This window comes from Corythoichthys intestinalis, chromosome 10 (genome assembly GCF_030265065.1).
Source record: "Corythoichthys intestinalis isolate RoL2023-P3 chromosome 10, ASM3026506v1, whole genome shotgun sequence".
Classification (NCBI taxonomy): Eukaryota; Metazoa; Chordata; class Actinopteri; order Syngnathiformes; family Syngnathidae; genus Corythoichthys; species Corythoichthys intestinalis.
In genome coordinates, this window is record NC_080404.1 from 44,708,247 (window position 1) to 44,714,246 (window position 6,000).

Sequence of the window (6,000 nt, forward strand, 5' to 3'; positions counted from 1 at the left end):
ATCTGAAAGTGGGGAACTTTTCAAACTTTCTATTTACAAACGCAACTCCCCTCAAAGCAAAGGGGCTGGAATGTATTGTTACACATGTGCGAAGTTCGGAGAGCGGGGAGAGTCAGGTGGAGGCTGGTTGTAGCTTGTTTTGTCTGGTTAGAGCGTGACACTTCATTTACATATATTATCACGCCAATCTGTGTTGACCTCATGATGGAAATAATTTGAAAGTCATTTAAAATTTACTTAGTCCTGTTACCAAGGAGTGAATATAAAAGTTTTGTGAATGTCTAAATATATTTTTTAAAATTAAATGAAGTACATTAAATAAATTAGTTAATTTTTTAAAATTTTTGTATTTATTTTAAGTCAGGTTGTCTTTGTTCGGAGGAATCTGTCTATGTTCGTCGCTAAAGTATGCCTACAAGGAATAAATATGATCGTCATCGTGACTGGTCATATCACCCAAGTCCATGTTGTCACAGAGTAGAATTTAAAAAATACCAATCAGCAGCGCCATCTTCTGCTTCATCAGTGATTGACGTTGTGGCTTCAATTTTGATTCTCGACTACCCTCTCCTGGCCAAATAAAGTAGCGCCTGGACAAAAGACAGCCAAAAAAAGATGGACCAAAAAAGATAACAAATATGTCAGAAAATGGAAAACCTTATATACAGTGATATGAAAAAGTATCTGAACCTTTTGTAATTTCTCACATTTCTGCATCAAATCCCCATCAAATGTGATCTGATTTTTGTCAAAATGACACAGACGAAAAAACAGTGTCTGCTTTAACTAAAAACCACCGAAACATTTAAGGTTTTCATATTTTAATGAGGAAAGTATGCAAACAATGAAAGAATGGGGGGAATATAGGTAAGTAAGCCATCGCATTTAGTATTTTGTAGCCCCCCCCCAATACCTCCATCAGTCTTGCACATCGATTAGGACTAATCTTGGCCAATCTTCTCTACAAAACTGCTGTAGTTCAGTCAGATTCCTGGAAGGTCTGGCATGAATCGCTGTCTTTAGGTCATGCTACAGCATTTCAATGGGGTTCAAGTCTAGACTTTGACTTGGCCACTCCAGAATGTGCATTATGTTCTTCTGAAACCATTCTGAAGTTGATTTACTTCTGTGTTTTGGATCATTGTCTTGTTGCAGCATCCATCCTCTTTTAGCTTCAACTGTCTGAAAGACGGCTTCAGGTTTTCCTGCAAAAAATCCTAATAAACTTTAGAATTCATTCATTAACAATTCCAAGTTGTCCAGGCCCTGAGGCAGTCAAACAGCCCCAAATCATGATGCTCCTTCCACCATGCTTCACAGTGGGAATGAGGTGTTGATGTTGGTGAGCTGTTCCATTTTTCCTCCACACATGATGTTGTGTGTTACTCCCAAACAATTCAACTTTGGTTTCATCAGTCCACAAAATATTTTGCCAAAACGTCTGTTGAGTGTCCAAGTGCCTTTTTGCGAACATTAGATGAGCAACAATATTTTTTTTAGACAGCAGTGGCTTCCTCCGTGGAGTCCTCCCATGAACACCATTCTTGGCTATAGTTTTACATATAGTTTATGTGTGCTCAGCGAGATTGCACTGTGCCGGTGATTTCTGTAAGTCTTCATCAGACACTCTAGGGTTCTTTTTCACCTCTCTGAGTATTCTGCGCTGAACTCTTGGCGTCATCTTACCAAACTCTCTCCATTTGTAGACAACTTCTCTGACTGTCGATTGATGAACATCCAGACTTTTAAAGATGGTTTTGTATCCTTTCCCAGCTTTATACAAATCAACAATCCTTGATCGCAGGTCTTCAGACAGTTTTTAAAAAAATTTTTATTATTTTTTTTTATTTTCAGGCAGCTCTTTTGACCGAGCCATCATGCACATCAAACAATGCTTCTCATCAAGACAATTTTTACTACTGGTTGGTAGTAACGCGTTACATTTACTCCGTTATATTCATTTATATACCTTATACGAAAAATGTACTTCTTAGAGTAATTTTACCACAAATACTTTTTACTTTTACCTGAGCAGATTTGTGAAAAAAAACACTTCGTTACTTTGGGCTACAATGGAGTCGTTACAGTACAGTATTGGCTTTATTTTTGCCAGAGATACCGATAGTGGCTGTCTCACGTTCACTAATGAGACTTTGCAACAATAACCACATGACTCCATTATATCAATCAGAGGTAACAATGTTTTTTTTCCACTAGAGGACGCTCATGCTCTTTCGACGGGTGATGTATCGAGTGTTGTTCTGGTCTGAATTCGATTTTTGTGTCATCTTTTTGTCCTAATATTGTCATGTAATAGATTATAGAACAGGGTGTTCCAAAACGGTTGACTCCATTCCAAATGCCCATATCTCGGAAAATACTTGATGGAGCTTAATGAAACTAAATACACTTTATTTTGAAGGTCATAAGTTTTATTGGTTAAATTTACAAAGAAAAGTACAAATATTTGTTGGTTCTATTACAGATTTTCATAAATGTTCAATATAAGCGCTGCCTGCGACTCTGCACACGTCGAGTCGGTATTCCAGCTCGTGCCAAACTCGCATGTCTTCGGTAACAGTTTCTAGTGCAGCTGTAATTCTCCGTTTCAGTTCTGGTGCCTTCTTTACGAAATTTGTGAAGAAGGCACGCTGCACTGTCTTTGGTGAATGAGTCTGAGCATACTCTAACACGCAAAATGCCTTTTCTTTAGAAGTGAACGGCATTTCTTAACCTGAAAAGATAGAAATGCCAAACGTTACACACAAAAACTTGAAACGTTTCTTCACAAGCTGTGAAAATTTGAGGTCATTCCAATGAAAATTGTCAAAATTATTGGCCTACGAAATGGGGTCAAACATTTTGGAACACTTTGTGTAATAATAACAGTTACTTTAGATCAGGGGTGTCCAAACTTTTTGCAAAAGGGGCCAGATTTGGTGTGATAAAAATGTGGGGGGCCGACCTTGGCTGACGTCTTTACGTAAAAAAATATATTTAAGCAAATTTTAGCAAACCATTCTGTGTGTCAAATTTGCTCTAGTATTTTTTTTAATTAATCATTTCAACAATCTCGCAACTAGCCTTTGTGACATTCTCTCTCGACTCTCTGGCTCTCGCGAAATACTGCAGCTTTAAAATTAAACTAGCTTCAAGTTGCTTCTATTTCTCGCTACGTATCTTGCCTGTAATCTTGTCGTACATGTCAGCGTGTCTTGTTTGGTAATATCGCCTCACATTGAACTCTTTAAAACTGTCTTTGCAAATGAGGCAGACACAGTTGCGTATTTTAGTGAAGAAATAGTCCAATTTCCACCTATCCTTGAAGAATCGGCCGTCGGAGTCAACTTAATTTTTGTTGTTGTTGATTGTCGCCATTTTAGAAAATTGGGAGTAAAGATTCACACGAGATAATGTTGCTTAGAGTGCTGCTGCTTTTTAGTGCGTAAATGAGGAGCAGCATTTAGTGTGTAAGCTGCTTCATATGCTGGTAGCAGTACAGCTGACCAATTTATTATGTTTGTGTGCGGGCCAGACGTTATTGATTTTATGTTAGAGGCTGGGGGCCGGATGAAATTTGACCACGGGCCGCATTTGGCCCCCGGGCCGGACTTTGGACATGTCTGCTTTAGATGAACTTGTACTGAGAAAAAAATATACCATTATCGTGAGCAGTTACTCACAATATTACTCATTACTTGAGATTTCTTTTCAACTTATACTTTTTTTTTTTTTTTTTTTTTTTTTTTACATGTACTTGAGTAAAATTTTGGATGACTACTTCTACTTTTACTTGGGTAATATTATTGAGAAGTAAAGCTACTCTTACTTGAGTACATTTTTTGCCTACTCTACCCATCTCTTACAGTAGCCTATGTTATATTAGAATCTGAAGCACAAATTACTAATTCATTCAGTTCTATATATTTGAACTTTAAAATATGATTCAAAAGGGCGTCTCTGCTAGCTAATATATTAATATTTATTCACAGCACTACCTCACAATTTGGAGATTTGAGATTTAAATCTCAGCTCCTGCCTTACTATGTGTGGAGTTTCACTGTCCAGATTTCGCATGTTTTCCCTAAAATATAGCATAGGTTTTCTCCTGGTACCTCAGCTTCTCTCCACATTCCAAAAAAAACGTGCATGTTTGATCATTGAAGACTATGTTGTCTGTAGACTTTAATGGTTGTTTGGCTATATGTGCTCCACTACTGCCTGGCAATCACTCCAGGGTGTACTGGACTCTCGCCCGAAGTATTATTAGGATCGGCTCCTAGCTCATCCCCTTGATGACCCTGTCTGTGAAAATAAATATATCTTCTATATTTGACACTCCAGAGAGGAATTTTACCAACACCCCTGCCAAATTTGAATGGAAATCACCAAGTACAGTGGGGCAAATAAGTATTTAGTCAACCACTAATTGTGCAAGTTCTCCCACTTGAAAATATTAGAGAGGCCTGTAATTGTCAACATGAGAGACAGAATGTGGAAAAAAAACAAAAAAATCACATTGTTTTGATTTTTAAATAATTTATTTGCAAATCATGGTGGAAAATAAGTATTTGGTCAATACCAAAAGTTCATATCAATACTTTGTTACACACCCTTTGTTGGCAATAACAGCGACCAAACGTTTTCTGTAACTCTACACAAGCTTTTCACACACTGTTGCTGGTATTTTGGCCCATTCCTCCATGCAAATCTCCTTTTGGGCCTCGTTTTGGGGCTGTCGTTGGGCAACACGGACTTTCAACTCCCTCCACAGATTTTGTATGGGGTTGAGATCTGGAGACTGGCTAGGCCACTCCAGGACCTTGAAATGCTTCTTACGAAGCCACTCCTTTGTTGCCCTGGCTGTGTGTTTGGGATCATTGTCGTGCTGAGAGACCCAGGAACGTCTCATCTTCAATGCCCTTGCTGATGGAAGGAGGTTTTCACTCAAAATCTCTCGATACATGGCCCCATTCATTCTTTCCTTTACACAGATCAGTCGTCCTGGACCCTTTGCAGAAAAACAGCCCCAAAGCATGATGTTTCCACCCCCATGCTTCAAAGTTGGTACGGTGTTCTTTGGATGCAATTCAGTATTCTTTCTCCTCCAAACACGACAACCTGCGTTTCTACCAAAAAGGTGTATTTTGGTTTCATCTGACCATAACACATTCTCCTAGTCTCCTTCTGGATCATCCAAATGCTCTCTAGCGAACCGCAGACAGGCCTGGACGTGTTCTGGCTTCAGCAGGGGGACACGTCTGGCAGTGCAGGATTTGAGTCCCTGGCAGCGCATTGTGTTACTGATAGCAGCCTTTGTTACTGTGGTCCCAGCTCTCTGTAGGTCATTCACTAGGTCCCCCCGTGTGGTTCTGGGATTTTTGCTCACCGTTCTTGTTATCATTTTGACTCCACGGGGTGAGATCTTGCATGAAGCCCCAGATCGAGGGAAATTATCAGTGGTCTTGTATGTCTTCCATTTTCTAATAATTGCTCCCACAGTTGACTTCTTTACACCAGGGGTGCCCAATCCCGGTCCTCGAGAGCCCCTATCCAGTTTGTTTTCCATGTCTCCCTCCTCTAACACATCTGAATCAACTAATCAGGATCGTTATCAGGCTGCTGCAGAGGGTGCTGATGAGCTGATCATTTGATTCAGGTGTGTTAAAGGAGGAAGGCATGGAAAATAAGCTGGATAGGGGCTCTCGGGGACCGGGATTGGGCACCCCTGCTTTACACCAAGCGTTTTACCTATTGCAGATTCAGGCTTCCCAGCCTGGTGCAGGTGTACAATTTTGTCTCTGGTGTCTTTCAACAGCTCTTTGGTCTTGGCCATAGTGGAGTTTAGAGTGTGACTGACTGAGATTGTGGACAGGTGTCTTTCATATGGATAATGAGTTACAACAGGTGCCATTAATACAGGTAACGAGTGGAGCCTCCTTAGACCTCGTTGGAATAAGTTAGACCTCTTTGACAGCCTCTAATTTGGAAATAAATTCT